The sequence below is a fragment of the Etheostoma spectabile genome, chromosome 8 (genome assembly GCF_008692095.1).
Source record: "Etheostoma spectabile isolate EspeVRDwgs_2016 chromosome 8, UIUC_Espe_1.0, whole genome shotgun sequence".
NCBI lineage: Eukaryota > Metazoa > Chordata > Actinopteri > Perciformes > Percidae > Etheostoma > Etheostoma spectabile.
This window is the reverse complement of record NC_045740.1, coordinates 23,748,722-23,760,319: the sequence shown is the minus strand read 5'-3', so window position 1 is coordinate 23,760,319 and position 11,598 is coordinate 23,748,722. Positions and strand designations below refer to the sequence as shown.

At 41.1% G+C, this 11,598-nt stretch overlaps 1 pseudogene; it reads left to right on the top strand.

The window, feature by feature from the left end:
* LOC116693529 (synaptotagmin-2-like) overlaps positions 1-11,598 on the top strand; it is a 47,569-nt pseudogene continuing 35,971 nt past the window's right edge.

Below are 11,598 nucleotides of genomic sequence, written 5' to 3'. Positions count from 1 at the left end.
GGGTAAAATAATCCTCGAAGTTCTGAGCAAGAAACGTCCAGAAAATCGAGAAAAAAGAGCGTTTCCACTGCTTTGTGTGACGGTTTAAGTTAAGTTCCTGCTCCCTTATCGTAAGAAATTGACATTTTACAACTCTATTTCAATTTCACAACTGTTTTTAGCCTCTGTCGTCGAAGATATAGACCTACTCTGTTAAACTATCACTCTCGTTTAATGGTTCTAGTTTGGTTTGGAGTGGAGCAACTCCCCCACCTACCGGAGGTGTCGCGTCAGAACTGCAGATTTAGCAAAGCCCTGTCAAAAGCTGTATCTGGATAGAGAGCTCACCCACCAGGCCGCCAGCATTTGTTAAAGGTAACATTAGCAATGAGTGGTGCTATGATTTTTACACACTGCGGCTCTGTGCTGGTAACGGGAGCCAGCCGAGGTCTCGGGCAGCAAACAGTTGACACACTGGCAAGTGTCGGTTTCTCACCTGGCAAGATTATAACCACGAGAAACAAAGCCCGCGAGCAAGCAGGTAAACACCGACACCCACTGATAGTAGCTTTTCACAGACAGTACTTTAAGTTAACTATCCTGTTGTCTGTTGTGTTTTTGATGTCGTATCCCCTGCACGAAGCTGAGTCGACAGGTAATGTTAATAAAAGACAACACAGAGTGAGCCATTTTTTCCCCACTGGACAACATGCAGTAATGTAGCTTTGACCCACAGAAACGTCAGGAACTGAGAAACATCCCAACATCCACATCATCACTTTGGGTAGGACAGAGAACGTGTGTGTGAGTGTGTGAGTGAGAGAGTGAGTATAGATAGATAGAGTGAGATAGTTTTTCTATATTTGCAAAACTAGAGGGTCTGAACTGCCTGGTCAATAATGCAGGAATCAATGTGGTGGCCAACTTTGATATTGTCAAGCAGAGAAGATGATAGAAAACGTTCACACTAATGTTGTGGCTCCTCTAATTATCACCAAGCTAATGTTTAGTATTCTATTAGATCAACATTTTCTTTTTGGAATGTCTTCAACTCTCACTTCACCAGATAGTTAAAGAAAAGAAGCTATATTTCCCACCAGGAGCAGGTTTCAGTTTGTCCCAAAGTACAGGGTGGGCTGCAGAGGAGCACCCTGTTCTAACCCTTACTATCGCCATTGGAAACTAAAACTTCCACTGGCTTTGTTTCCATGCGCTAATTTCAGATGGTGCTATTTTAAAGAACATTTCTTCTTTCTTCGTCATGTGTAGGCTGTGTTGCTTTGCTTAGACTTTATAATAAGCAGACGAGGCGTATTTGCTGGTTGAACATACTTTACTCAACAGCTTTCATCGAACAATGCTGCTGTACTACCCGCATGGCTACTACTGTTTTTTCCACTTCCTGCCTCCGGCTTCCACTACCGTGGCATGCTGGGTAATGGAGTTCTTAACCCAATGATCCATAAAATCACATTTTCCCCCTTATAAAACAATCTTTACCTCTATAACTAAATAACATTTACCCCGTAGAAACATAGCCATCTCAAGTTCTTAACTATACATGAAACAAAAATGTTTCAGTTTAAACTTTTTTTTTTTTTTTTTTTCTTTTTTTTTTTTTTTTTTTCATCTTTAAAGGTCCATGTTGCATTTTGCTCCTCCAATAAACTAAATAAACTTTAGCAACTTTCAATCAACCGTTTAGGTGGCTGGACATGTCTTTGGTCTAGCCTGTACTCCAGCAGCTGGCAATTTCGACAGTTTGGAAGGTGTCTCAACAGCTGGTGGTGCAGACGCTGTGTGAGACCACTGTCAGTTAGCTCCATAGATTAGCTGTGTCCCGTGTGAACTGTCCTGTGCTGTAGTGTCCTTCTCAGTAGCTGTAGTTGAAGATATGCGGTTCCTCTCAGAAACACTCCATTCTCCGTCTGGATCCTGTAGGAGGTGGAGCAACTTCCTCCCCTGTCCTTAGTCTCCATGTGCCTGTAGAGATGTCCCTGAGACGCACCATGTCTCCAGGCTTCAGCATCGTAATTGATTTGCCGTTCGACCAACCAATGTTTTGTTTCGCTTTCTGTTCCTCCTTTACTTTTCTGACTTTATGAGCACTTTTTGGCGTCAGCAGGTTCTTATTTATTGGTAGGTTAGAGCGATGCGTCTACCCATCAGCATTTGGGCTGGTGATAGCCCGTTCTGTAGAGGTGCACTCCTATAGATCAGTAAACTTTCTGAAAGTCATCTCGTCCTGTGCTTTTTCATCATGCTTTTCAATGTTTCCTGAGCTTTCTGCTAAGCCGTTGGACTTGGGATAGGTGGGACTCGACGTAGAGTGTTGAAACCCCCATTCTTTGGCAAAGGCAGCAAACTCGCTGCTGGAAAACTGAGGCCATGTCCGAAACACTTCACATGGGACACATGTCTGGCGGAAGACAGCTTTGAGGTAGCTGATGATGCCTTGCTTGATATTGACTGCAGCGCTCCAAACTTCTGGATAATTTGAAAAGTAGTCAGTGACCACTATGTAACTCTTTCCATTACAGTCAAATAGGTCAGTTCCAACCTTGTAGTAAGGTTCTGTGGGCACCGGATGAGTCCTCAGCGGCTCAGCTGTGTTTTGGCCTGTGGATGCGACAAAGTTCACATGACGCTATTGTCTGGTGATATCTTGGTTGATTTTCGGCCAGTACATTACTTCTCTGCCCGTCGTTTACACTTGACTTCTCCGAGGTGGCCTTCGTGTATCTTTTGGAGCTTTGTGTTACGTAGTGACGATGGAATAACAAACTTGCTCCCTTCAACACTAAGGCAAGGCAAGGCAAGGCAGCTTTATTGTTAGCACATTTCAGCAACAAGGCAATTCAAAGTGCTTTACACAAAATCAGTTAAACAAATAAAACACAAGTAAAAACAGTTAAAAATCACAAGCATTAAAAACGTAAAAACACATGAATAGACAGTTAAAAACAAAGAGAAAACATAAAACACAAGAAAAATAAATTACAGTGAGCATAAGAAATTTAAAGAAATGATTAGTCATTTAAAGAAAGGCAGCATCAAATAGAAAGGTCTTCAGCCTTGATTTAAAAGAACTGAGAGTAGCAGCGGATCTACGGTTTCTGGGAGTTATTCCAGATATGAGGAGCATAGAAACTGAAAGCTGGCTTCACCCTGTTTAGTTTCGACTCTGGGGACAGAAAGCAGAACTGTCCCAGATGACCTGAGAGGTCTGGGTGGTTCATAGTGTAGTAGCAGATCAGCAATATATTTTGGACCTAAACCGTTAAGTGATTTATAAACTAGCAAGAGTACTTTGAAATCAATTCTTTGAGACACAGGAAGCCAGTGTAAGACATTCAGAAATGGAGTGTGTGATCCAGTCTCTTGGTCTTAGTGAGGACTCGGAGCAGCAGCGTTCTGAATCAGCTGCAGCTGTCTGTTGATTTTTTAGGGAGACCTGTTAAAGACCCCGTTACAGTAGTAAGTCTACTGAAAGTAAAGGCATGGGCAAGTTTTTCCAAATCTGTGACACATAAGTCCTTTAACCCTTGATAATTCAAGGTGATAGTAGGCTGACTTTGTAATTGTCTTAATGTGGCTGTTAAGTTCAGGTCTGAGTCCATGACTACACCCAGATTTCTGGCTTGTCTGGTGTTTTAACATTGTTGTTTGAAGCTGAGCGCAGACTTTTAATCGTCATCTAAGTCATCTACCACAGTGAACTCGGCTCTGCAGTTCCAGTAGTTTTATGTTCATGGGGCAATCCTTTTGTTTTCAGGCCATCCTTTCTGTATCGCACGCTTGAGTTCTTCCTAGTTTCGTCAGCATTTGTCCTCTCCTTATCTGTTCTGTTCTGTCAGCTGTTACTGGCAGATTTGTACAATCATGTCCACGTATGCCTGTATTTCTGCATTGCTCTCGCTGTCGTAAGTCCCTTTATCCACTGCTCTAGACAAGGTGTGGCGGTGTACATGTATTCCTTGTAATATCATGTGCACGTCATATTTTTGCAGCCTGATTAGCATGGATCCGCACAGGACAGTCTTCAGAGGTTTGGACATGATGGACACCAGAGGTTTATGGTCAGTTTCTACTTCAAAAGCTTGACCATAGCATATTGGTGAAAGCGTTCACATGCATACATGCTTGCTAATAGCTCCTTCTCAATTTGAGCGTAACCTGGACTCCGACTGTCAAGGCTCTGGACGCATAGGCGACAGGTAGCCACTGCGTCGTTATTGCTGCAGCAGCACCGCTCCCAGGCCGTACTGTGACGCATCTGCTGAGATTCTTGTCTCTTTTTCTGGGTCATAAAACTTTAACACGCGCTCTTGTGTCAGAGTCTCTTTCAGTTTCACAAAACATTTCTCCTGCTCATGAGACCAGATCCATTCATTCTTCTGTTCAAGAAGACTCCTGAGAGGTGCTGACTGCGCTGACAACTGTGGGACGAACTTGGCCAGTAGGTGACCATTCCCAGAAAACGTCTGACCTCATCTTGTTGTTTGGTCTTTCCAGTTGTTGATTGCTGACGTTTTTTTCTGGGTCAGGCTTCATCCTCTTCACTGACAACATCTCCCACAAAGGTAAGGTTTTCACCCAAACTCCCATTTGTCTTTGTTAAGTTTCAGATTCAATTCCCTTGTTTGTCTAAAACTTGTCTCAGTCTTTCGTCATGTTTCTCGATTCGACCCCCGACTATGAGTATCATATTGTCTCCACTCTGGTATGTGCTCGAAGATCATGTGTATAGTCTTATGGTAGACTTCAGGTGCTGACAAAATACATACGGCAGACGAAGAAACCTGTACTGCCCCAGGTGTATTGAATGTGCACAGTTTCGAACTCTCCTCGTCCAGCCTCAGCTGCCAGAACCCTGACGAAGCGTCTAGTTTACTGAACCATTTAGCTTCCCGCAAACTGTGCCATGATTTCTTCTCTGGTTGGTAACTTAAAGTGTTCTCTTTTTATCGCTTTGTTCAAGTCCCTTGGGTCAAGCAGTTCTCAGAGCACCTGTTTTCTTTTGCAAAACAACCAGCGAGCTGACCCATTCAGTTGGTTCGTCTATTTCTTGATGACCTCAATTTTCCATGCGCGGCTAGCTCCTCTTTCAGTTTACTACGAGGCACAAAGGAATTTTTCTGCAAGGATGCACAACAGGAGGCACACTTTTATCCACACGTATTTTGTGTTCTCCAGGTAGACATCCAAGTCCTTCGAAACAGTCCTTATACTCCTCCATGAGTGAGTCATGGTCATTTGCAGTATCTGATGTCACAACAAACACTCTTTTAACCAGATTGAGCTTTGTACATGTCTTGAGTCCCAGAATTGGTTGTGCACTCGTATCCACGATCAGCAGCAATGCTCTTATCTGCTGGCCTCTGTGTTTAAAGGTTGCGATGCATCCGCCTTTAACAGGAACCCGTTCTCCAGTGTATCCTGTCACTTTTGTTTTTATAGGATGAATTTTACTTTTCACTGTCAATTTTTTATAGTCTTCAAAAGATAACAGGTTTACATGGGCACCTGTATCTAACTTGAACGGTATTATCGTCTCATTCACCTCTATTGGCACAATCCATTCCTCTTTTTCTGTTTTATGGGCACGTACCACATCTACGATGAACTCATCATCCTCCTCTTCATCCTCACCAACTGCGTGAACTTTCTGTTTAAAAGCTGACTTGCAACATCTTGCATAGTGATTGCTCTTTCCACATTTGTTACAGGATTTTCCATAGGCAGGACATGATTTTGGCTTGTGGCTGCCTCCACATTTACCACATTTGAATTCTTCAGATTTCTCTTCTGATCTTTTTGTTTGGTAAACGTTGTCTTTTTCTCAGCTTTTATGTACTGCATGCACTGTAGTTTCACCTCTCGAAGCTCTTTTGCTTGTGCTCGAGTGGTTTCGCTGCCTTGCACATGTGACACACTTGTCTAGTGTAAGTCCAGTCTCTCTGAGCAGTCTTTCTCTAAGTGCATTATCCACTGTGCCACAAACAATCCTGTCTCTCACTAGTGAATCTCTCAGGGTGCCAAATTCACATGTTTTGCTTAGTATGTGAAGCTCTGCTAAGTACTGGTCAAAAGGTATTCCTTGCTTTTGATCATGGGTGAAAAACTTATACCTCTCAAATGTCACATTCTGACTAGGCACGAAGTACTCTTCAAACTTTGTCATTAGATCTGCTAATGTCAGATTAGCTTCATCCAGCTGAAAGCTATTATATATGTCCAAAGCATCTTCTCCCATAACATGCAAAAGGATGTGAGCTTTCAATTTTTCGTCCTCACCCCCTGCTCCGCTTGCTGCTAAATATATATTAAATCTTTGCTTAAAACGCTTCCAATTATCAGCAAGATTACACAGTTGCATGGAAGTGGTGTGGACTTAGCCTCTCCATACTGAACGTCGGGTATCAGGACTTCCCCAGCCCTCTCTTGTTGCTGGATGTCCTCCAATTCGGGCACAAGACTCTCTTCACTTGTTCGATCTGTCCCTCGTCCCCCGCTTCACTCCACTGCCACTTGTAGCCATCACACGCCGTAGCAAACTCTCCTAGCATGTTGCGTTCATCACCTTTACGGACGGAGACTTTCTTTCTTTCGTCTTTCACCCGCGACAAATCTTCCTTCCGTAGCTGCTGCGGCCACTTTGACACCATGTGTTGCTTTGCTTAGACTTTATATAAGCAGACGAGGCGTATTTGCTGGTTGAAAATACTACTCAACAGCTTCATCGAACCATGCTGCTGTACTACCGCATGGCTACTACTGTTTTTCACTCTGCCTCGGCTTCCATACAGATGGATGCCGGGTATAATGGAGTTCTTAACCCAATGTATCCATAACATCACATAGGCCTTCTCCTTTTTGTTATTTAAGTAGTTTATCTTTCACTCTGCACCTACTGCTGAAGCACCGCCTTCTTCCTTTCAGCATTTTAGCCCAAATTCAAATATGTCCAAAAATTACATAATTAACTCCGGTCATTTAGAAAAGTCTAGATCTGTAAAAACATTGTGGGTGTTCCTGACTGCCCATTTTAGATGGGAGAGATGGGACAGATTCAGACTACTCATGTAGTGTATTCAGTATTATCCCAAAAGTTTGACGATACAATACAGAGAGAACCTAAGACAATAAAAAAAGAACGAAAATAATCTCAGGATTGAATCTCTTTTAGCATTTGTATCATGGGGATGCTTCTGCTGAAAGACAATATCATAAATTCTATCTCAATCATTGCATTAGTAAGGCATAACTGCATTAAAACTGTAATGTGGCCTGACATACTTACACAATCAGTATCCAGTATACTAGGTACACCTAGCTGAAACTTATGCAGTCTAATACAACCGTCCTGCAATATAATCTACCTTCATGAATGTTTAGTTTGTGTGTTGAGTGCAGTTGGTTTAACTGTATGATTATTTTAAAGGGTGTAGTTTGTGGTGCTGTTTAACTCTATTATGTTAAACTGACAGGCGTTTCTGGTATTTAGCCAAGTTGTTGACATAAACGGTTTGTAGAACAACCTAAATAGAGAATTCCAGCAATTTCTCTGTAAGTTGGACATGCTGCCACCAGAGGGCACTATATGTATTCATTACCACAGACTGTACAGTGACGTGTCACTGACTGGAATTGCCCAAAATGCAAAATTTGATATTAAAATAATTTCTAAAATGTGTATCTCTCAATTGTGTAGTAGTGGGGGGGTAGTTTTGTTATCAATGTTATACATTATATGCAGATGCAATTGTATTATTAAAGTTAAATAAAACTATTTTTCACCATAGTAATTATCACAGGATTTTGCAGATTCAAGAAGCTCTATTGCAATAGCCTACTGATTGTGGCTTCATCTCATAAAAACCCTTGACAGTAGGTGGATTCAATCTGCAGCTGGGATGTGTTTTATTCTGCCCCTACCAGGCCTTCCTGCCTCTGTGGAAGCAAGCTCCATCTAGAGGAGGAGCAGGGTATCCAGAGGGTAGCAGTCATTAACATGGCCTCTCTGCTCGGCTCTGTGGAGCTTAACTGGGAGGACCAGGCCAACAACTACAAATGGTACCCCTACAGGGTGTCCAACGTATTGTCACCATTGGATAAGTGCGTTTGCTTGAAACCTTTTTCAATAAAAAAGTACAAGACGGTTAAGGCATGTAAGGCAGGATTCCTGCTGGTCCTTAAAAAGTCTTAAAATGCCTTAAATTAACAGTGACAGTGTTTTTAAGATAATAGGGTAAATTGTTGCCGGTCTTTACACTCGATAGCCTAATGTAAATCCTCTGTGTCTTTAGTTACCTCACCTTCGAGGCCATTTGTAGTCTATTAGAGATGCGGCAGTTTCAGGAGTTTTATGTTTATTTATTTATTCATGTCAGGGACAATGCACACTATTAATACATATAAGTAAAAATGTGCCAGAATTAGCCTGGAAGCTATTTAACATCCGCTGTCCCTGGACTAGTGGTAAGAGGTCACTCTCATATGAGAGTAATAGATTAAGCTATCAGTATTACATACAAATTTGGCCCTATACATTAGAAGTTGATTATACCAATGCTAAAAGAAAAATAACATAAAATCAAGAACAGTTGGCTAAGATCAACACAAATACACACACACACAGGTGAACTGGGGCAAGCAATATGGCAGTGATGATGGTGTATGGATTTCTTATCAAGAACCTTAGTGTTTGTTTGTATAGGGAGTGTAGGGGTTTGAGAGAAGTTTGGCTCGCTTGTGACCAGGTTGTTAAGCAATAAGTGATGTATGAAAAGATTGAGTGCACGTACATTATTACAGCCTTTGTTGCGATGCAGCTTCGGATATATCTTTAATTTGCCAGGTTTAACTTAATACAATTACCAACCTTAGTGTGCAATTTAAAAGATATGTTACGTTAGAGCAGCTAATGATGGTGATGCATGTGTTTTACCGTATTTTATATCTGCTTTCCGGATGGGAAGGTGCGAAATTCCCATGTAGAAGCATCGCACCATGTCACAACAGCTGATCCAAACATTTCCAGACAGTTGTATAAAAATGTTTAAACAAAAACTTGTTGGAGATGTTGGAGAGTGTGTTCCACAGTGGTTCCTGACTTATTTTTATGGATACAAATGTGACAAAAGTTGTTTTTGATTCAACTCTATGATGTTGACATGGAAATGGTGGAGTGATATTTTAAGTGATGAGCCTGGTGAGCTGTCATGCTGATTTGAGAACATTCTACAACATTCTATCATGTCATTTCTGAAAACATTTTTGGGTCTTAAACTATATTTGTGGTGGTCTTAAAAACATTTAAAAATGGTGCAAGAACCATGTTAAGGTAGGTTAGATATGCTTTGCTATGGCTTCAGAAAAGGAGCTCAGGCTGTTTCAGTTTTTTTTTCTTTCATAGTGTATAGTGTTACCTATTTATGAGATTGTTGCTGTTAAGAGCATTTGATTTTAGCATCATTGTTGTAAAACACTAGTAAAAGTTGAGTTTTCATGAGTATGTCATCCAGTTGAGGGGGCAATAATGAGACAATACATGTTTTCTGCTGTGTGGTTGCTCATGAACTGTGTGATTATAAGATGATCTTATAGTGGCGTTGTTAGTTGTAGATATGCTTCCTCATAGAAGATAAAGATGATGATGATGTCAAACAAGGAAACAAAGTTTAATCACACTCTGTTTCCCGTTGTGTGTCTCTCTTTGAGCAGGCAGTCCAATAAAAGGGGACAAGTCTGGTAATGATAATGAAAATATTATAATATTTTAAGTCAGGTCCTGTCTTGGTGGCAATTGAGCTGTACAACTGTATGCAAGTTAAGTGTATCTTATCATTGTCAGTTTACAGCACCTAGCTTCAGCTGGTTTGGATACAGCTGGATGATAAAGCAGAGCTGAAGTTGAAAGTGCAACTTAGAAAATGAACATATCGGATATATCAAACCTCCAAACAGTTAACGACCTAAACTTATTGGATATAATTATTACTTAAAAGTGCAATAGAGGTATAGATAAACAGGCAGTCTCCGTGACAGTGACAGGTCTTGTGCTAAGTGGCAGGGGCATGGCTTGACCTAAACATTTAGTAAGCAGGCCTGCAGAGGGATCTTCGAGGACAAGAACTGAAGATCAGGTCATGTTAAGCTTCCTAAATTGCCATTTACATCTAATCAAACCAGTTTGCCCAGATGGGTGTGCAGGAAGTCATGTGCTGGGTGTTTAGAGAGAGAGGGAGAGAGGGAGAGAGGGAGGGAGGGGGGAGGGAGGGAGAGGGGAGAGAGGGAGAAGAGAGAGAGAGAGGAGAGAGAGAGAGGAGAGAGAGAGGGAGAGGAGAGAGGAGAGAGAGACAAAAACAGGAGGAACAGTTGTATGATAAGAAGCAGCTTGAATGTCCTTGCGACGAGTTCTGCATGGATTATAGCACAGGAAAATACTTGGTGAAGAAAAGGATGAGCTGAGTTTTCATTACTTACTACAGGTAATGGGCTTGTGTCCTCCATGTGATTGTGTATTAGTTCAAGTGGAAAGCAGCAACAGAAGAGTTAAATTTGAGCTTTACCATTCACCAGTTTTAAAAAAAGAGAAAGGAGGGTCTGAGTTCATGTGTGCAACTTTGTACAAGTGCTGAATTGTTAAAGTGTGCTATGCAAACTTTCTTTGTTTAAATACAACTTACAACTTTGTAGGTTTTTCCTTGTTTGTTTTGCATGCAGTTTGAGGAGGATAAGTCCTATTTGACTAAACCATATCTGACAGGAGATAAGCATGTACCAGTTCTCTTTACTTCAAGGAATAATCTGTCTATTAAAGTGTGTTCCAGAAGTTAGCAGGCATACGGACATTTTGACCTGATTATCTCTGCAAATTGCATACAGTTGATGCGTTACACAGTTGATGCGTTACATGTGTTTGTGTAATATTGTAAGACCAACTGAATCTTGAAGCTTTTGTCACAAACTTTTTAAGAATTTAAGAAGGGTTGGAACTTAAAATGCTCTACAATTTTTGCCAAAGCTCTAAATCAACATTTATACAAGTGAATCTACTCACTGGGTTGCCTCAAAACGAGGTCAATCCAGGGCTCCATCTTGTGCAGTTTGGCCTGCAGGCCTACAAACACAGGTTTTACTGATAACATTAAAGATGGCTTCGTTCTGCACCAGAACCCTCAAACTGAAATGGCTACATTTAATTTTGTCATCATTCATTGTATTATTTACATCTCCTTTTCCTACTGTGAGATGATACAATTAGTTTGCCAGTGTGCCATGCAGTTTTTTCTTTCTATTTGTAAAGGTTTCAACTCCTATTAGGGCTGCAATTAACTATTATTGTCATGGTCAGTTAATTTTTAATGAATCTATTGTTAACAATAGTCAACAAAATCCAGAGAAAGGTTTGCAGAGCCCATGGTTACATTTTTTAAATTTGTTTTGTCCCAACAGCAAAACCCAAACCCAAAGGTATTCAGTTTTAAGTATTAAAAACCCAACAGCAGCAAGTCATCACGTCGGAGAAACTTTAAAATGGGTGGACACAACACACATGTAGATTACAAAATACAATGTTTTATTTTAAGTATATCTTGTGTGTGTGTGTGTGTG